At 36.2% G+C, this 25,684-nt stretch overlaps 1 protein-coding gene across 2 annotated transcripts in view; it reads right to left on the bottom strand.

The window, feature by feature from the left end:
- TASP1 (taspase 1) overlaps positions 1-25,684 on the bottom strand; it is a 258,243-nt gene that overhangs the window by 9,900 nt on the left and 222,659 nt on the right. The gene's annotated exons all lie outside the window — the stretch shown is intronic.

Here is a 25,684-nt window from a genome sequence, read left to right as displayed (position 1 = left end):
CGGTTCAGTATATTTGGTAAACGAATAAAGGACTTTTTTTTAAAAGGAGGGCTGGGAAACAAAAGAGCACAAACGGCAAATTAGACATTTTATATTTCTTAATTTCATATTTTACAGTTTTTGATTATAGTTTATGTGATAAATTTTGATATTTATGTAAATGAAACAATCTTAAAATAATATTGAAGTTGTGGACCTTAAAAAAGTCTGAAAATAAAAGCCTGCATATTTCCCAAGACTGACACCATATGATCCAACAGATTCTGTTCGTTCATTCACACCAGAATTGCATGTAAGCACACATATCATCCTCTTTTAGAAAGAGATCAGTGCAGACATCAGCTACCTAAATAGTGGTCCAGTGGGGGCTGTGTGCCTTGTGTGTCTCGCATGTTAGGCCACATTAATAAAATTTTGGTGAAGTCAGCATGAGGAGGAATATGGAAAATGCTAGGGCAACCTTGTTTGCATGAGCATTTTCCCTTCCGGAAAGCAGGACTCTAGCCTAGTGAGACATCAGTGCCTTCTGCTCAATCTTACATTATCAGGAGCATTTAAAGAGACAGATATTCTTTTTCCNNNNCCTACAGAGATATCCTTTCTCCTGTTATTCTGCCTTACTTTGCAAACTGTTGAGTCCTCAGTAATATATTTTTCCATCCACTAACGGTGTCACATGACCTTTCTTAATATACTATGGAATAATGTGGAAATATACTTCATAGAATAAAGACCCATTTAGCTACAGGCTAGGTTTGTCTTCTGTATTCATCACTGTGCTACTCAGGGCATGGAAATTTGGTACTGTGAGGTGGCTCTGTTGGCTGAACATATCTTATGTCCTTACATAAGGCCATTCTTACCTGATGTGCTTTCTTTTACTGGCACAAATGTGATAGACCTTAAATGACCAATTCCAGGGAGAAGGGCAGGGGAAGTGTTTCTGGTTGGCTTTTATTGCTTTGTTTCTATTATGGGCATTTCTCCCCCCTTAATGAGTGAGTCAGGAGACACTACCACCCCCATCCTTTTCCCAGAAGTTCCCTGCCCACTGCTTTCCAGAGCTGTCTTTCAAGGAGATATAACTTGTGAATAAGTATATTCTGAGCATTCTTTGTGTGTGGCATTAAGCCCTCGAATGTAGTTTACTGCTCTAAAAATAGAGTTTGGTCTTCAGACTTCATCCTGAAAGCAGATGTCCTCAAGCAATTGACGGTGTCACATGAACCTGCTTAATACAGTCCAGAATAATGTGTATATTTTATAGACCAAAAACCGATTTACCTACAGGTCATAAGGTCTGGGTGCTCACTTCCTAAGCCTCTACGATAGTGGGCAAGTCAGTGAAGTCTCTGAGTTATAAAATGAGGAATTTAGGTTAAATTATCTCTAGAGTAGTCCCTCAAGCTTTAACATTCTCTGATGCTGACTTCATTTAGCTTGTGTATACATTGTTAATGAATCCAAAAACAAGTGTTTTACTTCTATTCCATCATTGTCTTGCACTAAAAGTAATAAATAGGTCAGAGCAATTTGAAGATGTAATTCCTAAGTTCAACCTAACAAATCAGAAATATCAATGGAATGAGGAATGAATGCCATATGTTAGTCACTTTACTGTATCTTACTCTACCTAGTTTTCCACATTTAAAACAAGGATACCATAAAAGATCCAATGGTGAATGTGGACAAAACGCAAAGACAGCATTATAGTGAATTTCACTGTTAGTACTGAAACAAGGCTACAAAGAAGGAAACTTTCTATTGTTCTCGCATATAAATATCATGTCCGAGGAGACTTAAAATGCTGTCTGATGAGAACAGCATGCTGTTCTGTCTCAAGGCAACTTCTGTTACTTCTTTTACCATGCAGAGGACACCACACTTCACTGGCAATATCGGACAAGACTGCCCTCCTATTTTTAACTTAAAAGCTCTCTGAAGGCATCCACATAAACATGGCAGGTCCCACAGTACCTATTATACCATCACTCACATGAAGAATTATCATGAGTTTTCTATTTTGCTAAAGGTGATAAAAGCTCTCCACTATCTAGCAAATATTTATTCTGCACTTATTATGAGGGAACAGAAGAATGAAACACACGGAGATCTTGCTCTGAAGGCAATTATGTCTTTGTAGGATGCAGAAAGGAGTTCTTTGTGAACCTAGTTCCTTATGACATCTTAATAAAAATACCAAGTCCCTATATTTGCATAATATTTTAATTTCCATAGTGCTTTTGCATCCTCAAAATACTAGGCCAGGTAGAAAGATGTATACTATACCTGTACTTCAGGTGAAAAAAAAACAAAGCTCAGAATGGTTATGTGGTTTGCTTACGGTCACAGAGGAAGTGGAAAAACTGAGACTTGAATGAAAGCCTGTGGACTCCAAATTTAGGGTTCTCTTTACTCCCACAAAGCCTTACCATGAAGGATTCTAAATCTAGCTCTATTAAGAGACACACCTCTTACTGCAGGAGGCTTATGACTGCATAGTCTCCCAGGGTGAAATAGGGCTTGCTCAGAAAAGGTTGCCAAATTATTGCCACAAATTTTACCAACAAGTTTCAGGATGATTCTGGGATTTAGAGAACTGGGTCTGAGCCTTAACTCTGCTGCTGACAAACCAGACAGTCTTAGAACTGAGAGGTCACCGGCTCTCTGGGCTTCAGCCTCTTTGTCGGTAGAGATGAAAAATTTAATTCAATAATATTCAGGGTTCTTTCTGATCGTAACATTCTATATAGTTTTGTATTAGAAAGGCCCTCTAAATGTTTGAATAAGTATTTAAAAAAAAAATCCACATCCAAATTTTTCCAAAATGTAGGTTACAGATCTTTTTCCTTTAAGAACTAATTAAAATCCCAATTGGTCCTGGGGCTTTGTATCACCTTCTCCTTAGACCCAGCCTAATATTGAGAGGTGTTCTTGAAGGGTAGTTTTATGACCACCTACTGAGACCCACTACATCTGAGTATCTGAGGTTGGGGCCCAGGAGGCTAGATTTTCACCCCACCCCCATCTCAGCAGGAGCAAAACTTGTCCCTAGGCTACCTCTTGGATAAGTAGGTGGGCAGGCAGGAAGAAACGTCAGTGGATAAGTCATGCAGACTGAATGTAACTACGTATCTGATACCATAATCTTAATGTGTTCATACTCAGGTTGTAGAGGTCTTTTATACTCTCTACTCCGATTTTTTTAAAATTTTCTTTACTCTTCTTTTTCAAATGTTTTAAGAGGAACATGTACTATTTTTATATTAAAAACTGATTTTAAAAGAATAAATCAGTATATGCCATTCCATGTATTCCACATAATCACAATCATGTGTAAAAAAAAAAAAAATCACAGTTGCAAAAACAGAAAGAAATATAACAAAATGTTAACAGCAGTTAATGCAGGGTAGCTTGCTGCATTCCAGAAGGATTCACTCAGGGCCAGGGCTGAATTTTTTTTTCTTCCCATTATTTTTCTGCACCTTCTTAATTATGTAGTATGGTGATTTAGTGAGTGTTTAATGCAGCCACACAATCTATAAATTAATCCATGTCCTTTTATTACTGTTCTAGATTCATTTTGGAAGGTGTGACTGTGTCCTCACTCTACTTCCTGGCATTGCTGAAAAGGAATGAATGAAATAACTGTAATGTCCACATAGGACCCAGCAATGGCATCCGGCTGAGCTGATCACTCTGTTCTTCTTGGAACACCTTTCTCCCTTGGCTTTAGGACACCACATTCACCTGGTTCTCCTCAACCTCTAGGGCCACAACTTTTCGGTCTCCCTTGCAGGTTCCTCCTCCTGTCACCAACTTATATACACAGGAGTTCCCCAGGAGTCAGGCCTCTTTTTTTCTGTGTTCACTCCCTTGGTGATCTCAACTGGTCTTAGAGTTTCAAAAAAGCATTCATTTGCTGAGACCCACAAATATACATCTCCAGCGTAGGCCTCTCCAGACGACGAAGCGGTTAGACACTTGGGTTCTGGAGTTCAGATTGTCTAGCCTGAATCTTAGTTCTACCTTTGGTAAATAACGTGGTGTCTCAGATATTTCTTCTCTGAGGGGCTAATGGTGGCATGAGGTGCTGAGCTAAGAGGAGAGGCTCGAGCTGAGTCCTGCAGGCCCAGGTGTAAAGTGTTTACCTTCAGTTCTGTAGCGGGAGGCTCTGGGCCACCAATTCATTGGTAAAGACAGCCCAGTGGCCTTTTCTTAGAGAACCCGGTAGGGAAGTCTCAACATCCTAAAGATTTATACGGGGTAAAAATCCAAAACTTCAGTTACAATCTTCTGCGTGGTGAGCTGCCAGATAACATAGATTTTACAATTGCTTGAAAAGAGCATCTTGTATTTGAAAAGAAATGAAAGGCTAATGTTTAAACTATTATAAAGAGTGAAACTACTATTTGTGTAATGGACTATTTCCTGAGAATATCAGTCGATCTGTCAGTGAGGAATTTGGGAGGGGTAAAAATGAAAACCACCAACAAACCTTTTGAAGAAAGTTCTCCTTGTCAAAACCATCTGCTTCCTGACTTCTTATTGATCTGACCCATGTAACGCCAAAAAACTAACTGCTAAGGCATTGAGACCTAGACAGCAGTATTTTCCAAGCTGAACTCCTGCTGCATCCTGGGAGATGCTCTTTGAAAAAAAGGAGCATGGTTAAATGTCAGGGAAATGGTACAAACTTATTGCTCAAGCCAGCCCACTCTTCTTAGAGCAAGACAGGCATGTGAGCACTTAATGGTTCAGACATTCTTCTAAGGGGGAGCAAAATACATGGCGCCAAAATAGGCCACTTCAGCATGTGGATTATTTTGAGCTGAGGGCAACCGAGACCCAGCAGAATCAAGAAAATTTTGAGACCTTCAACCACCCAAAAGAACTTAGATAGGAGGCCTGGACAGAAAGAGAGCCATTATTGGGGATAATTTTGTATCTGAAAGGCCTATCTGTGGGCAGGGCAAACATCTAATTATGAAACATGTGCTCTTCTTACGGTTCATCACCCTCCCCTTCTTGGAATCCCCAGGCCCCTATTCCATTCCTTAGCTCAGGATGGCATATAAGCCTCAAGTGACTCACTTGTCCTTGTGTCTCAAGGTTTGTTATGGGACCCCTATATGTACATAATTAAATTTGCTTTTCTCCTGTTAATCTGTTTTATGTCAATTTAATTAATAGACCAGCCAAAAGAACGTAGAAGAACAGAGAAAAAAATTTTCCTCCCCTACATTTCAATAAAGAATTCTGTGTGACTCTTCAAGCCAGCTCATCCCAAATGTTCATGAGTGCCTTCCTTTAATTCCAGCCACACTCAAACTGCTATAAAGTGTGTGCTCTTATTTCACTTTAATGCTGAAACCTCAGCTCCTTTGTCATCCTTTCTTCCTCACCTCACCAACTACTAGATGTTGGGGAACCTCACGGCTCAATAGTCGGACAACTTTTCCTCTGCTCATTTTATAGAAATGTATCTGTGAAATCTTTTGGACATAAAGTGAAGCATCTGGTTGCAATGGAGAAAGAGGAAAAAATAATAACTCTCCAGACCTACTTCTCCTCCAGTTACCATTCCATTTCTTTACTTCCATTTACAACAAAGTTCTCCAAAAGACTTGTCTGTATTTGTTACCTCAATTTTTTCCCTTCTGTTCTCTCTGTAAATGCTCTACAATCAGGCTTTTGCTTTGGCCACTCCAGTGAAACAGCTCTTATCTAGGTAAGCAATGCCTTCCAATACTAAATCCAATGGGCTGTCCTCCGACCTAATTTCATGGTACCAGACTACTACATCTGATAAAGTTGGTCACCCTCTTCTTGAAATACTTTCTTTCCTTGGTTTCTAAAACAGCACATTCATGTTGTTCTCCACCAACCTCTTCGACCATTTCACAGTCTTCTTTGCTGGCTCCTCATTTCCCAAACTTATAAACACAAGAGATCCTCAGGACTCTTTTCTCCTGTCTGTGTTTACTCACTTGGTGATCTCATTCAGCCTTCTAGTTTTAAAAAGCATTTACATGCTGAGATTCCCAAGTATACATCTCTACCTCAGTCCTCTCTCCTGACACATACATCCAACTATCTATTGGGCATCTCCATTCAATGCTTTACAGGCATCTCAATATTAACATACCCCAAATGAGCACTTTCTACTTTCCCTCGTTCCTCTCAAGCCTAGTAAATGGCAACTCCACTCTTCCAACTGTTCAGGCCAAACTTTTAGAAGTCATCATTGCCTTCTCCATTCCCCTCATCCATCAGCAATCCTGCAAATCCCATTGGTTCTACCTTAAAACACACAAAGAAGCAACTGATTCTCACCATCTGCACAGCTAATACTATAGCCAAGTCATTATCATCACTTACATGAGTGGCAACAACCTTTCACTCTGTGTCCCCTTTGTAGCGGGAGTAATGTCTTATAATATAAGTCAGATCATGTCACAAATGGGTTAGTGAGTGACATGATGCTAGGAGTTTCCAATGGCTCCCATCTCAGAGAAAAAGCCCAAATCCTGACAATGACCAATATGAACTTACACTATCTGGGAATAGTGAGGAGGGCCTTTGCACTTGCTGTTCTCTATGCCTGGAATGTTCTTGCCTTGCTCCCATAATTCTTCCAAGACTTCACTCAAAGGTCACCTCCTCAGTGAGACCTAACTAACATCGGAAATTTTGTACTTCCTAAAACCCTCCCAGCTTCATGTCTCTTTTTAGCACTTATCACAAACATAGTATATGCCTTGCTTATCTTGTTTATTATTTCCCCCACTAGCATGTAAGCCCACAAGTACAGGGATTCTGGGCTTCTTTGTTTACTCCTATGTCCCCAGGGACGTACCTGAATATAAAAGATATCCCATACTATCTGTTTAATAAATACTTCATTTTAAAAGATGAATTTCTTTGTTTTATCAAAACTCTATTCCTAGTTAAGCTGAGTTTTTTAAATAGCTAAAATCTCGAAGCCAAATAATTAGGGATTCCTTCCTAGTCAATCATTGTTAGCCACTATAATAAATCCTTGAGTAGCTCTAAAATTGGTTATCTGAGGTTAAGAAAAAATGTATTTTTGTCATCTTTGATGGTGAAGATCTTCTAAATTGTACTTATTTCTTTTTTTGTACCAAATATGGTTACTGAACAAAAACACTGGGAAAAAAAACACAAACAAAAATGCTAGATTCAGGAACATGCTGTATCTAAGAGGTCATCATATTAAAGACCAGGTCTTCCTATCTAACCATATGGCACTGGAAATGTGTAGAAATTTGGGATGGAAGTACGTTCTATTAAGGGATTACTGGGGTTTATTACTAACTGCCTATTAAGAGCTTGTTTTGCCAAGATCTTCCATTTTTATCCTTAAAATACACATCATAAACATTTCTAATGGAGCAGTGTAGTTGGCAGTCCTGACTACTCAAAAATTTACCATAATATCCATAAGAACTATCAATAGAAGAAATCGGGGAGGTATTTGGTTTTTCATCTGTTACAGGAGAGACATTTAAAACAATATTAATCTTCTATTTCGAGTGAAGAAAAAGCTGTTTCCACGTACACTGAGCATCTCCTAATGGCAAATTGTTAATATAATCTTCATCCTAAATTAAGTTTCTTTTTACCCCTTCAACACTACAGCAGACAGTGTAGTCCAAACATGTATAGTACAGTGATGACAGCTCAAGAGCATAAAAGTCAATCATCAGTACCTACCACTTATTGCATCCAGAAGTATTTGAAGGAATGTAAATAGAGGGAATAGCTCAACCATACCCAAATGTCTCTAATTAGTTATTACTAAAATGTTAAGTTTTTACCAATTTACAACACTGCTTTATTTATAGGACATAAAAGTCATACACTGCAACTATCATAAAAGAATTTTAATCTTAGGATTAGACAGATTGGAAACCCCAAGATGAAGGTTTTTAAAAGGACAGAAACTATATTTTTTGAATGCATGGTACTAAAATGAAAATGCATTCTAGCAGATAGACTTTGCTTAGGGTTCAAAATCTACAACATGGATCAATCTCAAATACCTGTGAGTGAAGCAGACCAGGTGTAGGACTGTCAAAGTGGAGTGGCAGGTCCCACCAATAGGGTGGTTACCAATGTTGCCAACTCTGCTCTTAGAGGATAAAACAAATCGGAAGGAAAAAAAATCATCTTTTTATGTAAAAATTTTCATTTAAAAAAAAAACTGACCTGTTGATGAATCCAGCTTTTGATCTCAAATCTGGAGGTTACTGGGAAGGAGAGACAGTGGGGACAAAATGTGTCCAAACAACAGTCTAGGCTCAAAGTTCTACCCTGAACCTTACATGGAATCACTTACTAAAGATGTAACTATGGAAAGCCTACACATGCTAAGTCTTGGGTGGTCATTAGCATCTCCCACACATTACATGCTTGGTAGATCCAGCTCCTGTCACTCACCAATTAAATAAAATAATGTAATAAAAGTTCTCATAAAATCAATGGGTGATACTGAATATTTATAATCATAGAAACCAATACTTTGAGTTGAGATATTAACATGAAATAAGAATGATACCTCAAGACACGAGAAAAATTTCAAATAAACAATCTAACTTTAACACCTAAAGGAACTAGAAAAAGAAGAACAAATAAGGCCTAAAGTTAGTAAAAAGAGGGAAATGACAAAGATCAGAGCAGAAATAAATAAAACAAAGACAAAAAAGAAAAAGAAAGAGAAAAAAGAAAAGATCGATGAGAACAAGAGCTGGTTCTTTGAAAAGATAAACAAAATTGATAAATCTTTAGCCAGACTCACCAAAGAGAGAGAGAGAGAACTCTCAACTAATATCAGAAAAGGAGAAGTTATACCTGATACCACACAAATACAAAAACTAATAAGAGATTACTATATAAAACTATATGTCAAAAAATTGGACAACCTAGAAGAAATGGATAAATTCCTAGAAACTTAGCAATCTTCTGGGACTGAATCAGGAAGAAATAGAAAATATGAACAGACGAATTACTAGTAACAAAACTGAATCAGTAACCATAAATTCCCAATAAATGAAAGTCCAAAGCAAGAGGATTTCACAGGTGAATTCTACAAGACATTTAAATAAGAGTTAATACCTATTCTTTTCAAACTACTCCAAAAAAATAGAAGAGGAAGAAATGCTTCCAAATTTATTGAGGCTATTCTTACTCCTATACCAAAACTAAACAAAGACACCACAAAAAAAGAAAATTACAGGCCAATTCTCTGATGAACATAGATGTAAAAACCCTCAACAAAATATTAGCAAACCAAATTCAAAAATATTGATCAAAATCGAGTGGGATTTATTCTGGGGATGCAAGGATGGTTCAGTATATGCAAATCAATCAATGTGATGATACATCACATCAAATGAAGGATAAAAATCATATGATCATCTCAATAGATGCAGAAAAGGCATTTGACAAAATTCAACATCCATTCATGATAAAAATTCTCAACAAACTGGGCACAGAAGGAACATACCTTGACATAATAAAGGCCATACATGACAAATCCACAGCTAACAACATACTCAACAGTGAAAAGCTGAAAGCTTTTCCCCTAAGATCATGAACAAGACAAGGATGTGACTCCCACCACTTGACTATTCAACATAGTACTAGAACTCCTAGTCATAGCAATCAGACAAGAAAAAAGAAATGAAAGGCATCCACATTGGTAAGGAAGAAGCAGAACTGTCACTATTTGCAGATGACATGATACTATATATAGAAAATCCTAAAGACTCTACCAAAAAACTATTAGATCTAATAAATGAACTGAGTAAAGTTTCAGGATACAAAATCAATATACAGACATCATTTGCTTTTCCATACACTAATAACAAAATAATAGAAAGGGAAATAAAGAAAACAACCCCATTTACAATTGAATTAAAGAGAATAAAAACGAGGAATAAATTTAACCTAGAAGTGAAAGACTTTTGTAGTACTCAAAAGTGATAACATTGAAAAACTTCCCTTCTAGCTAAAATAGCCATTGTCAAATATAGTCAACAATACTGTAATAGCGTTGTATAGCAACAGATGATAGCTGTTAGATAGAGAAACTGAATCACTATGTTATATACCTGGAACTATTATAACATTGTGTGTCAACTATACTCAAATAAAAAAGTTTTTTGAATAAAAAAAATCATGAAAGACCTATACTCTGAAAACTATAAGACACTGATGAAAGAAAGAAAAAATGACACAAATAAATGGAAAGGTATACCATGCTCATGGATGGAAAGAACTAATACTGTTAAAATGCCCATACTACCCAAAGCAATCTACAGAGTCAGTGCACTCCCTATCAAAGTACCAACAGTGTTTTCCACAGAACTAGAGCAAAAAAAATCCTAAAATTGTGTGGAACCACAAAAGATCCCAAATAACCAAACCAATTTTACTAAAGAACAAAGCTGGAGGTATCATAACCCCAGATTTCAAGATTTACTACAAAACTATAATAATCAAAACAGTATTGTACTGGCACAAAAACAGACGCATAGATCAATGGAACAGACTTGAAAGCCCAGAAATAAATGAACACATATAGGGTCAATTAATCTATGACAAAGAAGGCAAGAATAAAATGGAGAAAAGAGTGTCTTCAATAAATGGTGCTGGAAAAACTAAACAGCTGCATGCAAAAGAATGAATATGGACCACTCTCTTACACCATACTAAAAGCAAATTCAAAGTGCATTAAAGACCTAAATGTAAGGCCTGAAACCACAATACTCCTAAAAGAAAACATAGGCAGTAATCTCTTGGACATCCAGCTCTGCAATATTCTTCTGGATGTGTCTCCTCTAGCAAGGGAAACAAAAGCAAAATAAACATAGAGACCTGACATCAAGCTAAAAAGCTTTTAGCACAGTGAAGGAAACCATCAACAAGACAAAAAGGTAACCTACTGAATGGGAGAGAATATTTGCAAATGGTATATGAAATAATGATTTAATATCCAAAATATATAAAGAACTCAGGGCACCTGGATGGCTCAGTCAGTTAAGTGTCTGACTCTTGGTTTTAGCTCACGTCATGATCTTGCAGTCATGGGACTGAGCCCCATGTCAGGCACTGTGCTCGGCATGGAGTCTGCTTCAGATTCTTTCTCCCTGACACTCTCTCAAATAAATCTCTGCCCCCCCCATATATATATCCTACAACTCAACACTAAAAACAAATAATCCAATCAAAAAATGAGCAGAACACCTGAATAGACATTCTTCTAAAGAAGACATAAAAATGGCCAGCAGACACATGAAAAGATGTTCAACATTACTAATCATTAGGGAAATTCAAATCAAAACCACAATCAGATATCACCTCTCAGAATGGCTAATTTCAAAAAGACAAGAAATAACAAGTCTTAATGAGGATGTGGAGAAAAGAGAACCCTCATGTACTGTTGGTGAGAATGTAAATTGGTACAGCCAACTATGAAAAAACAGTATGGAGGTTCCTCAGAAAACTAAAAATAGAAGTACCATACTATCCAGTAATTCCACTTCTGGATCTTTACCCAAAGAAAACAAAAACACCCTTTGTTTATCTCAGTGTTGTTTATAATAGCCAAGATATGAAAGCAATCTATGTGTTCATCAATAGATGAATGGATCAAGAAGATGGGGTGTGTATATATATGCAATGGAATATTATTTAGCCACAAAAAAGCATGAAGTTTTGCTATTCACAACAACTTGGATGGATCTAGAGGTTATCATGAGTATTATGCTAAGTGAAATAATCCAGACAAATATCATATGATTTCACTTACATGTGGAATCTAAAAAACGAAACAAATGAATAAGTAAACAACAAACAATGATGACAAAAAAGAGAGAAACAGACTCATAAATAGAATAACTCATAAACAGAATAAACTGGTGGTTGCCAAAAGGGAAGGGGCTGGGGGGAGGGGCAAGATGGGTGAAGAAAATTAAGAGGTACAGACTTCCAGCTACAAAATAAATGTCATGGGGATGAAAAGTACAGCATGGAAAGTATAGTCAATAATACTGTAATACACTTATGGTACCCATTTCATAATACACATAATTGTTGAATCACTATATTGTACACCTAAAACTAATTTAATATCATACATCGACTACACTGCAATTAAAAATTAAAAAATTTTCAAAAAACAAGAAAAGATTCCTTTCATCATCTGTCCTCTGCTTTATAACCAAAAGAAAGAAAACTGTTCTATAACCATTACTCACTTACTGTGGATAATGAGGGCAATCATTCTCAAGGATACTTGTCTCAGTTACAAGCCATGGTTACATGTCCTGTGGGCAAACAGTCTGCCTTGGGAAGGTACATATTTACCTAAAATGTTGGGTACTAAAATGTAACAAGATAACACTCTAATGTTCAACTCACACCTGATGTGATGTATGTAGACTGATGACTATGTTAACTATATAGAGGTAGAGAAAGTAATGTTTCAGTCTTTTTCATGTTGCTATAACAACAACAACAACAACAACAACAACGCTTATTCACTTCACCTCAACTAACATCCAATGTTTACAAGTCCAGGTGATAGACATGTTTATCTTTGCAAAGATCTAACCCTATACGATGATTAAAATGAGATTTATGTGGGTAAATATAAGTAATACCTCTAAGAAGATTTATGCTCTCGCCAACATGGTGAATTTTCTCCTGTTTATTCTTTTTACTGCTTTGGAGCAATGTCAATGAATCATTTGGAAGAAACTGATGGCATAAGACTTAACAGGCAAAAATAAAATTACCGATTACTCTTAGAAATAAACTTGAGGCTGAGAAGACCTCTGTCTCAAAGTTTGTTTTTCACACATTCAGTTTTAGACAGTCTTCTCCTGTTTGTCTAAAGGACTTTTAAGTAGACCTAACGGGATTCTCCTGGCAGTCCTAACAGCATGGAAAAGAAATGCAATTTTCTATATTTGAAATTCTGGGCAAGCTTGAAAGGTGCAAATAAAATCACTGATTAGCCACTTTTCCTTGTGTTCTGTAAGTGCACCTGGCAACTTTAGCTGTCTGGGATGTTTGCTTAGGACACAGCTTATTGGTGGTGTCTAACCTACCACCCTGAGGCAGTTGGTCCTCAGTTATCAGGCTCCTTCACTATGGGGACTAGATGGCCAAAAGCAGTTAAAATTTGGTTTACACTAAGGCCAACTTGTATCTAGGTGATCTTCATAAATCTAACATATGGTCCAATAAATCCATATGGTCCAATAAACCCAGTGACTGAATTCCACTGGGTACCATCATGGAGCTCTTTTAAGAAATTCATGGGCAATATACCCCTAGGTGTTCCACTGTCTAGTGCTCAGTAGAATCTAAGAAGGCTGCCTGTATGTTCAAGGGTCACACAAGAGAAATTCAACAGTAGCTAGCAGCAACATTTCCCCCTCTTTTAAAAGAAAAATTATTCAGTTAGGTGAGCTTAACAGAAAAGCTGCAGGCAAATCTTAGAGTAAATAAAAAACTGAAGTTTGTGATGCTATCAAACTGGTAGACCTCTAGTCAGACAGCTTTTTGAAAGGGCATTACTGTCAAATTAGCCTGAACTGCATGGTTGGAGGGAGGTTGTGTGTGTGTGTGTGTGTGTGTGTGTGTGTGTGTTCTTGAAACTTCAAAAAAATTTTTTTGTTTTTCTGGGATTTCTGAATTCACTTGTTTTTCTGGGGTTTCTGAATTTACTTGTCAGTTGGTTTATAGATATGAGTTAGAGTTACATTTTGTCAAACGGAATAACCGCTACCATCTCCACCAGAGACGCAGGATGAAAATCCAGGAGGTACTGCTTTTGTCATAGACAATGTAAATGGCACCTTTAGGAGTAGAATTACAGTGTGAAGAAGGCTTTGGAGCCGTGCAATGTGAAGGCCCTGAGAAAGTTGCTACAACTTCTACTATCACCACCACCATCCCCATCCCAAGCATCATTCACTTCAGCTATATTATTCAATTAACTTTCAGGATGCTACGACAGCATCACTAGTATTCTCACTTTAAATATGAGGAAAGCGGGACACCTGGGTGGCTCAGTCGGTTAAGCATCGCCTTCCACTCAAGTCATGATCCCGGGATCCTGGGATTGAGCCCTGCATCAGGCTCCTTGCTCAGTGGAGAGGCTGCTTCTCCCTCTGCCTGCCGCTCTCTCTGCTTGTGCTCTCTCTCTCACAAATAAATACAATCTTTAAAAAAATATATGAGGAAACCAAGGGTTAGAGTTGTAACCTGTCACAGGTTATAAACAAGCAGGGGCTACAGGATAGAAATCCAAGTCTGGCTAACTCCAAAGCCCATTCTCTTTATCATTACACCACACTGCCACTTAAAGACAGGCCTGCTAACACCTTTCTTTAGACTTTTAAAAAAAGAGGTTTGATTCAGATATGATAAAGTGTCAAGGTGTTAAGTAAAGCATTTGATGACTTTTGACCATTTGTATGACCATGAAACCGAAACCAAAACCTATACAGAAAAATTTTTAATGGTTTTTCTTTTTTCTTTTTTTTTTAAGATTTTATTTATTTGTCAGAGAGAGAGAGAGACAGAGAGAGCACATGCGCACAAGCAGGGAGAGCGGCAGGCAGAGGGAGAAGCAGGCTCTCCAATGAGCAAGGAGCCCGATGGGGGATTCGACCTCAGGACCCTGGGATCATGACCTCAGCTGAAGACAGATGCTTAACTGACTGAGCCACCCAGTTGTCCCAATACAGAAAATTTTCATACAAAATATATTTCTATTACATCCCAAATTCCCTCATGCTTCTTTTCTGGAAGAAACCACTTTTGGATTTCTTTCATCTAGCATACCTTACATAAATGGAATAATTCACAAAGTAGTCTTTTGTGTCTGGCTGTATTCACTCAATGTAATATTTTTAGTTTATTTTTTGAAAGGTATAGAAAAAAATTTATTTAGCTTGAGAGGCTTTACTTTCACAATGGTACAAACTCTTGGCATAGAAGACCTTAAAATTTTATAAATTGCTTTAATTAGGTAAATATCTAGGTTGATATTATGAGACTGTCAGACATTGTTAGAAAAAGTTAATGGTCACTAGGATTTGCATATAAAATCACATAATGGCAAAATAAACCAAAGAACAAGACATTTTAATACTTCTCAAAGCATAATAAATTATAATTTTTCATCGAACATTTATTTCTAGGCTATAGCCATCTGGGTCTCTGAATTCATTTTCCATTTTACACTTTCTGACATTTTCTCTGAATATAGGTTATAAATAATCTTCCTCATTCTCTCTCCAGTGTCAACACCCCAAAGTCACCTGTTTTACTTAGGTTATATTATCTTTTAGAGAAGATACACTTACATAGCAAGTTATACTTATGAATGGAAAAACATTAGAGGATTACAAATAATAAGGTAATTATTTCATTGATCCTCATCCAATTTCAGAAAGATCATTTCCCTAAAGCAACAATTCTGCCTAATAAAATTCTTTCCATATCTAAACACACTGAAAAAAAGTAAAATTATGGAAAACTTATGATAGGTTACTAGACGTGTGCTTTTTAACAGTTCAGCTGGCAATACTTGATGATCAGGAGTAAATTCATAGACTTAATATTTTAGAATGTATATTCTCATAAAGTACATAAACAATTAGGTAAGCTTGTTGACGAAGCTGACCAAGATAAATTACAAGATACTGGTACCCATCTAAATTTTCTGTCTTTCATTTTTTTACAGACTATTTTATTAAAGTTGTTGAATGTGTACTTCATTCTTTGTCATTTTGGAAGTCCTTTACTGTAAAGACAATCCTTTTGCCTGATAACAATAACAGCAGCCACTTTCTGGTGATTATGCCGGACCTCCATATTGGATACATTCAATTTCTTCTTGAGACACAAGTTTCCATCTGAATTTCTGAGGCAATGTTTTTATAAATCCTGCAGTGTCTTATGATCCCTGCCACATCAACAAATCTGGTGATTTATTCCTTTAGAATGCTGTGAAGTTGCAGAAGAGACAGTGGTATTCCTACTGATCTCAAAGCTTCTAATATTATTGGGTTTAGGATTGTCTCTTTCACCAGAGGACACTGCGTTTATTATAGTAGCTTTACGAGGAGTCTTAAAATCAGTGAAGTCCTCTAACTTTGGTCTTTTTTAAAGTTGATTTTTACAATTCTAGGTCCTTTGCATTTCCATAGAAATTTTGAAATTAGCATGTCAATTTCTTATTTAAAAAAAAACTACTTATACGTTAACTAATGAATCATTGAGCACTATATCAAAAACAAATATTGTACTATACAGTGGCTAACTTAACATAATAAAAAAAATAAAAAATAAATAAAAATTAAAAAACTACTTAAATTTTTATTGGGATTGCTTTGAATCTATGCATGAATTTGGAAAGAATGGCTATCTTAACATTATTGAGTCTTTTAATCCATGAACATGTATATTTTTCCATTTATTTAGGTTTTCTTTTATTTCTCTCAGCAAGGCCTTGTAGTTTTCAGAGGACAGGTCTTACACGTCATTTGTTAGAATCGTTCCATGTCACCTGAGAATAACTACAGTTTTTACTTCTTTTCCAACTTTTGTCTTTTATTTCTTTTACTTGCTTTATTGTACTGGTTAGGAATTCCAGTAAAATACTGGATGGAAATAATGAGTGGACCTCCTCTTTGTCTGCTCTCAATGTTAGAAAGAAAGTGTCCAACATTTCACCAATTAGTATGCTTTTAACTGTAGGTTTTTGGTAGATGCCTTTTATCAAATTGAGGTATTTATCAGATTTCTGGTACTGTAAGGATTTTTATCATGAATGGAAGTTGAAATAAGCATATGGCATCTAGATGATCATATGGTTTTTCTCATTTATTCTGGTTAACACAGTAAATTACATTGTTTGATATTTTTAGATTTGTTGAGATAATTTTAACAGATTTGTTCATGTACCATAAAACTCACCCTTTAGTAAGTGTTCAGTTTAGTACTTTTTAGTCCATTTGCAAGGTTGTGCAGCTCCAGTTCCATAACACTTTTATCACCTCAGAAAGAAACTCTGTACCCCTCAACATTCACTCTCACACTCTCCTCCCCCACCAGCCTTGGCAACCACTAATCTACATTCTGTCACATTTTGTTTACCCATTCATCAGTTGATGGGTATTTGTTTCCACTTTGTAGCTATTATGAATAATTCTGCTATAATGTATCTGTGCACAAGCTTTTGCGTGGTCATAGTTTCAATTCTCTTGGCTATATACCTAGGAGTAGAATTGCTGCGTTATACAATAATTCTAGATTTAATTTTTTTTTTACTGCTTCTATAAGCATAAGATACTGAATTTTGTATCTTTATTTTCTACTTGCTCTTCCTAAATTCATAATTCTGAGAATTTAATAGTTGAACTCCTTGGATTTTCTAGGTCTACATCATAACCCAAAGGTATTGGTGCTTTGTTGTCCGTTCCTTTCTTTTCAGAAGTTATTCTCTGGTTTCTTTCTTTTTTTTCTTCCTTCCTTCCTTCCTTCCTTCCTTCCTTCCTCTCTCTCTCTCTCTTTTTTTTTGAAAGATTAACTTATTAAAGGTGTGCCTGATGGCTCAGCCAGGTAAGTGTCTGCCTTCTGCTCAGGTCATGATCTCAGGGTCCTGGCATCAAGCCCCATGTCTGGCTCCCTGCTCAGTGGAGAGTCTGCTTATCCCTCTCCCTCTGCCTCTCCCTCCACTCATGCTCTCTCTTGCTCTTTCCCGTTCTCAAATAAATAAAATCTTTTAAAAAAAATAATTAACTTATTAAGAATTCCTGCACCTACGCTTATGAGGGATATTGGTCTGTAGTTTTCCTTGCTTGTAACATGTCTGTCAAATTTTGATACTGAGGTTACCCTCACATCATAAAATGGGTTGGAAAGCATTCCCTCTGCCTTGTTCTTCCAAGATAATTGTTGAAAGATTTTATTATTTCTTCTTTAAATGTCTGAAAAAACATACCAGTGAAACCATCTGGGCATGAAGTGGGTTTTTTTTTCCTTTTTGTGAGAAGATTTTGATTATAAATACAATATCTTATGTATATATATATATGCTTATTTCCAACTTTCTGTGTTAGATTTCCTAAGTTGGGTTTTTTCAAGGAATTTATGAATTTCACCTAAGTTACTGAATGTATTGTAATAAAGTTGTTCATTGTATCACTTTATTATCCATTTAATGTCTGTAGGATCTATGATTCTGTACTGATATTCCCCTTTCATTCTTGATATTGGTAATTTGTATTATTTTCTCTTTCCTGACCATTCTTTACCAACTTTTTTCAAAGAACCAATTTATGGCTTTGTTGATTTTTCTCTATTTTTAACTTTCTATGTTATCTTTTTTAACCTTTTATCTCGATTATTTTGTATTTATTCTCCTTAAAGCTTAAGATGGAAATTTAACATTGATTTAAATTTTCTCCTCTACTATAAGCATTTAAAGATATACTTTTTCTTTTTTCTTTTTTTAAGATTAAGAGATAGATTTCTTTTTTTAAGATTAAGAGATAGAGACAGCCAGCAAGAGAGGGAACATAAGCAGGGGGAGTGGGAGAGGAAGAAGCAGGCTCATAGCAGAGGAGCCTGATGTGGGGCTCGATCCCATAACGCCGGGATCACGCCCTGAGCCGAAGGCAGACACTTAACCGCTGTGCTACCCAGGCGCCCCTATATACTTTTTCTTTTAATGTGCTCATTGTATCCTATAAATTCTGACATATTGTTTCCATTATCATTCTATTTGAAATAATTTCCAATTTCTTTTGGTGAGTATTCCTTCTGAACTTGAAAAACTTGTTGAGTGTGGTATCTATAAATATCAAGGTCAAGTTGGATCATAGCGTTGTTCATATTATTTACTAATTTTTATTCTACTTAATACTGAGAGGGGGATGTTAAAATATCCAACTATATTGTAGATTTGTCTGTTCCTCCCCTATAGTTGTCTCAATTTTTGCTTCCTTTACTAGGTACATACACTGTTAGAATTTTTATGTCTTCTTGATGAACTGGGCATATTGTCAATATGTAATGTCTTGCTTTATAACGTTTCCTATGCCTGACATTAATATAGCCACACCAACCTTCTTATGCTTAGTGTTTGCACATACATTTTTCCCCATACTTTTACTATCAATTTTGTCTGAGTCTATTTAATGTGCATTTCTTATAAACACTATATAGTTGGGTCTTCTGAGATTGTTTTCAATATGAAAATCTCTGCTTTTTAAATTGAGGGTTTAGTTTATTCACATTTAATGTAATTATTGATATAATTGAGTTTAAGTCTTTCAATATTTGTTTTCTATTTGTCTATGTTCTTTGTTTTTCCGTTCCTCTTTTCTGACCTATTTTCTGGTTGAGTATGTTGTAGCATACTTTCTTATATGTCTCGTACTTATTATTTTGTTATGCTTAAATTTGTTATTCTAGAAATTAAAAAGCATCCTTAACTTACCTCAAACTACAAACACTAACATACTGTCTTATAAACAATGTAAGAACTTTACAGCTATATAATTCCAAATGCACATATTTTAGACCAGTTATCATAGTTCCATAGGTTAGACACTCTCTTCAGTTTCTTAAATTCATTTTCTATTTTGTGCTTAAATTTGGACAATTTATACTGACTGGTTCTCAAGTTCACTAATCATATTTTCTACCCCAATCTCCTGTTAAACCCATCAAATAAGTTCTTTTTTTCTGATATTGTATTTTTCAGTTATATCATTTCCATTTTTTAATTTCTTTTTATTATTATCATAATTATTTTATAATCCTTCTCCACTAAGTCCAACATCCAGGTCATCTGTGGGGATTAGCTTCCATGGACTGATTTTATTCTGCTTCTTCAGGACTCATAATTTTTTAAAAAAGATTTATTTATTTTAGAGAGAGAAAGGGTAAGGGGAGGGACAGAGGGAGAGAGAATCCTGAAGCAGATTCCCCACTGAGTGGGGAGCCCAAAGCAGAGTCAGTCCCAGGACCCTGAGGTCATGACCTGAGTGAAATCAAGAGTTGGCTGCGTAATTGACTCAGCCATCCAGGTGTCCCAGAGGACTCATAATTTTTATTGTATGACAGACACTGCATATAAAAGAACAGTAAATTATATTTAAAACAGATAACATTTATCCTAAGAAAATGGCAAACTCCCTCAGTCTCTCTAGGTTAGGACTCTGGGTCACTCTAATCTCTAGGTGAGCTGGTTCTGGGCTTTGTGGTAGTTTTAGATTTAGTTCACTATTGGCTAATATTCTGAGGTCTGGATCAGGAATTTCCCTTAAGCAGGGTCTGGGATCTGAGCCCTGATGAGAATCTGAAGACTTCTCTTTGTCTTATAATCCAGTTGCCAGTATGCTAATCATGGGAGATTTCTCTTTATAGCCCAGCCACCAGATTTCTGAGTTGCTTAGGTGTTCTCTTTGCTCCTGATAACCTCCCCCAGCTTTCCATGCCATGGCATATTTCTTCACCCTGTTGCCCAGGCACTAGCCTTCAATAGTGTGCTGCCTTGCCCTAGAAGGTCCTACATACCTAGGAATAAGGGAGGTTTCTCATTTCTTTTCTTTATCCCAGCCTTCTCTTGCAACTGCCTTGCACTTGATAAAGGGCCACTATACCTCAGGGAGATGTCTCTGTTCTCATGCTCTACCTCCAGTCTTTCTTTGGTTACTGCCACATACTTGGTGCACATCCTGAACACTTTGATGAATCACTCTCAGTTCTTTGCCATGCTCCAAGCCCTTGGTGTGACCATTTGGTGAAGGTTTCATAGGGAAGAACTGGTGATGGGTGAAGACTCACTGTGTGACTGGGGCTTCTTTAGGATTTTAATCTGTCACACCAGTTCACATGAGGCTATAAATAGTTCATTAAAAGTTTGGCTGGTTTCTCTTTATATTTTTCTATGTCAGCTTTACCCCTCTTCCCACTGTTCTGCCAGAAATAAATCAGTCAAGAGTTTTTTTCTATCCTAAAAGTCTTTCTGGGACTTAGTTCTTTTAGGTTTTTCTGGCATATTCAGCTTTTTGGATGATTTTTTAAATTTATGATTTTATAGTTTACCCAGCTCATTCTCATTGTTGGGAGTAGGAGCAAAAGTCTCTTCATCTTAATTGAGAGTGGAAATCTCTTTCTCAATTCCTTTGGTAACTCCTTCTTGTCTACCTCCCATTTTATATTTGTCTTTCTCCTATGATTTATTTGAGAGGTACATTAAGCCTAACAAAAAAATCTCAGAAATCCCATCTTTTCTATCCCTTCTAAATGTTTATTGAGATTTTTTTAAAGCCTCAGAAACTATTTTCAAAAAAAAAAGAAAGAAACAGTAGATACACTACATTTAGGGATTGCAAAAATTCTACTGAAAATTGAATAGCAATATATCTGCTTATGTAATCTGGAATGTAGAATTTAGAATTTTGCAGACTGGAAGCAAGTATCTGGGGGTAATAGGTCATAATATATACAAATATCTATAATATATACAATATATTCATAATATATCAAGGACTTAATAGAATCCAGTCATCTGTATTCAGAAAGACAGATTTTGTTTCTTTGTTGTTATCATACTTTGTCCCAGAAAGGACTTAAGGTATAGTAAGGTAATCTTATTCTCGTTTTACAGATGAGGTCTCTGAGATCCCAAGAGGCAAAGTAATCACACTAAGTACAAAGAGTGGGGGGAGAACCCAGGCTCCAACTGCCTGGCACTGAACTCATTCTAATACTTATTCATTTCAAAACTAATCAAATGTGCCAAATATCCAAGGGTGATATATTTTAAAAATTTTCTATGCAAAAATAATTTCAAAATTATAGAATAGTTCAAGGAACATCCATACATCCTTTACCCAGGTTCACCTATTGATAACATTTTGCTTCATTACTTTGTAATTTGCTATCTATCCATCCATATATTTTTTCTGGACCATCAAGAAGATATTGTATATATTATGGCTCTCTATCCCTAGATACTTCTGTGTGTATTTTCTAAGAGTGAGGATATTTCTTTATGTATCACAGTTATAACAAACTATACTATCTTTATTTACTATCTATATTCCAATTTTGTAAATTGACTTAATAATGCATTTATAGCATTTTTACCTTCCCATGTAGGATCCAGTCTAGGATCAGGTACTGCATTTAGTTGCAAAGACTCTAGTATTATTTAATCTGGAGCATTTCCCTCAGCCTTTGTCTTTTATGACACTGACATTTTTGAAGAATATAGTCCCTTTTTTCTTTCTTCATAGAATGTTCCTCATTTTAGATTTGTCTGACGTTTCCTTGTGATTAGATTCAGGTTATGCACTTCCAGATGGAATACTACAAAAGTGATGTTGTGTCTTTCTCAGGTTATCACATCCAGAGGCACATGATGTCCATCTGCCCCTCACCGGTCACATTAATTTTGAACACAAGGTCAAGTTGTTGCCTGGTTTCCCCATTATATATTTATTATTTTGCTCTGCAACTAATAAGAAATCTGTGGGGAGACACTTTAAACCATAAAACAGCCTGCTCTTCCTTAAGAATGAATTTTTATAACAGTATTTTCACTATTGTTATAAAAAGTGACCTCTACATAGTAAAAGAAACCTAGGTTTCACTTATTACACTTCAATAAGTTCCATGCCAGTTTTAACATCTGTTTTTATTACAGTAGTCCATGCACACTGGGTGTTTATTAAAAACTGTTCATTAACTACTATCTGGGTAGGATATAGGCAATCTGATTTTTAAATTTAACTGGTATCAATGCCCTAATTTTGGTTTAATAAAAAAATCTCTTTAACTTATGCTACAGAAAGTTTAGAAATTAAATGATATAATTAAAAGAATGATCTATAAAAAAGAGAAGAAAAGAAAGAAATTTGTGAAAGAATCTACCTCTATTTATTCAAATTGTATATGGACTCTGTTTACAATAATATTTATTATCCAGCCTTTTTAAAGCACTATGATTTTGAGGTAAGCTTTAATTCAAGACCTTAACTTGGACTGAATAAAGCTAGCTTATATAAAATGTTCAAATAGCTAGGTGGCTTTAGTTTCTGAGTTTGGTAACAAGAAGGCCAAATTAAAAAAAAAAAGAAAAAGAAAAAGAAAGAAAAGAAAAAAAATAACTTTTTAGAAATAGTTTTTAAATTTAAAAAATGTGTGTGTTTGTTGTTGTTTGGTTTGGGGTTTTGTTTTGTTTTAGTTTTAGTTTTTAAAGATGCCTTCTTTCTCATTTGCTACCATGGATCTCAACATTATGTGAGAGCATGTTTCACAAACCAGTCATCATGCTGAACGGGCATGCCATTAATTCAACAATTTTTTTCATAGAAGTCAGGAAACCAGAGGAATAGGCCAAAAGCTAACTCTCTTAAAAGGAATACAAACTTTGCTATAGCCCCTTTCTCTTTTGAGCCCAGCTTCTCATTTATAACATTGTCTTACTTGCAATAAAATAAAATTCCAGCCTTTATGACAGAAGAGATGGGTTTTTTTGATCACTAGAACTCAGCAGCCAAAGCATTAGTGTTTGGGGTTTTTTTTCTTTCTGGAAAGCATTTGTAGCCACAGGCTCAAAGGAGGAAGAAAGGAAGAGGGATTAACTCTCTGCAAGGAAGGTCAAAAACATAATTTACAAGTGAGGCAAGAGGAGCAGCTGTATCTGTTGGCCCAATCAAGACTACCAGCTGGAGAATTTACCAGCAATATGAAAACCACGTCCACCAGATGTCAAGCAATGCAACTAGAGGCCAAACATCTTTGGGCTCAATGCAAGACTCTCCACTCTCTTTACTACCCATATTTCATGTTAAATAGTTAAGGTGTCTTCCACAGGCCACCAGCAGGGATAACTAGAACATTTCCGCACGAGGGACTTAATAACATGATGGTACCCCCATCAGACTGGCTTTAATACTAAAGTCCACCTCATATATGTTCTTTTGTTAAAAAGCAATTTTAGCTCAGAGTCAATATGTAAGGGGTCAGAGAAACTTAAATGGCTGCAAGCCAATGCTGTGGCTTCTCAGGCTTATTTTATATTTGGGAATGGTTTTGTCATTGGGAAGAAAAGAATGTTCTGAAAATACTTTTTTGAATAACCATTTTTTCCACTCATTCTTTAAGTCTGTGCAGTTCAATACAGTAGTCATTTCACCACACGTGGCTATCTAAATTAAAAATAAGTAATTTAAATTAAATTTCAACTAATTTAAAATTCTGTTCCTCAGGCATACTAGCTATATTTCAGCTGCTCAATAGCCACATGTGACTAGTGGCTAACCTACTGGACAACATAATATAAATATAAAACATTTCAGTCATCACAGAAAATTCTATTAGGCAATGTTACTCTAAACTCGAAAATCATCTTTATTTTTTATTTTTTTTATTTTCTTAGAGAGAGAGAACAAGTGTTTGGGGGGGGGGGGTGAGGAGCAGAGGGAGAGAATCTTAAGCAGGCTCCACGCCCAGCACAGAACCCGACACAGGGCTTAAACTCAAAAACGTCAGTTCATGACCTGAGCTGAAATCAAAAGTCAGATGCTTAAGGGACTGAGCCACCCAGGCATCCCTCAAAAGTCACCATTAAAACAAAAAACTATTATTTCCTTCCATATACACTATCAAACAAAGCAATCTCTGTGCATTCTCTTACGAAATAAATATACTAGTACAATATAAAAATGGTATTAGATGAGGGTAAGACAAAGAGGAGGAGAACTCAGTAATATTGTTACATATATAAGCCAATCTTTGATGAAATGCTCTTGTATGCTGTACTCACAAAAGCCTTGTGATGCTACTGGCTTGCTGCATAATATACAGAGGCCACACTGGATGGGTTAGTTACATGACCAATAAATAAGCAATAAACTGACATGTATCCTTAATTTGTTACATGTATCCTTAATTTGTTAATGATTCAATCTACATTGGACATTTATATCAGAAGTTGCCTTATATTTCCAAATGTGCAAAGTAAATTATGTCCTTTAAAAAAGGGGCTGCCCAACTTCACAGCTTTGCAATTGAGGTATTAAATACTTTAATACCAAGTAAACATCATATGCCACAGCTGTTTCTAAAAAAAATGTTATGAAGAAGAACATGAGGCCAGTAAAAACTAAAATCCATAAATTATATTTCTTATATAGACTCATCCATCATGGATGCAGGGAAACCAAGCAATTCATGAGTAGCTGTGTATGTCTGTGTGATTGTTGTGACTCACTGAAGGACGCATGCCACAGGCATGTGTCACACAGGGCACAGACCTTTGACTCTGCTCATGAGGACACAAGGCCAGGGCATGCCACGACACACCGGAGCACTAAACAAGTCATATGTGCAAGCACCTTGGCCACCTCTTTTCTTGCATATGCATGGTGCTGTCTAAGCACTCAGCTTTCTTTTCTTTACCTCAGTCTCCTTGATCTATTCCAACACTCCCTGCAAAATCACTCAGCCCTGTCAGCCCATCAGCTCTACTCCCATTTTCTCTTCCCAATCCCCAGTTTCTTCTTTTCCAGTTATTCACAATGGATGAGGAAGAACAAGATGAAAATAAAGGGGGAGG

The sequence above is a fragment of the Ursus maritimus genome, unplaced genomic scaffold, assembly GCF_017311325.1.
Source record: "Ursus maritimus isolate PB19 unplaced genomic scaffold, ASM1731132v1 scaffold_22, whole genome shotgun sequence".
NCBI lineage: Eukaryota > Metazoa > Chordata > Mammalia > Carnivora > Ursidae > Ursus > Ursus maritimus.
Note: the sequence above shows the minus strand (reverse complement) of the source record. Positions and strands in the feature narration are given on the sequence as shown.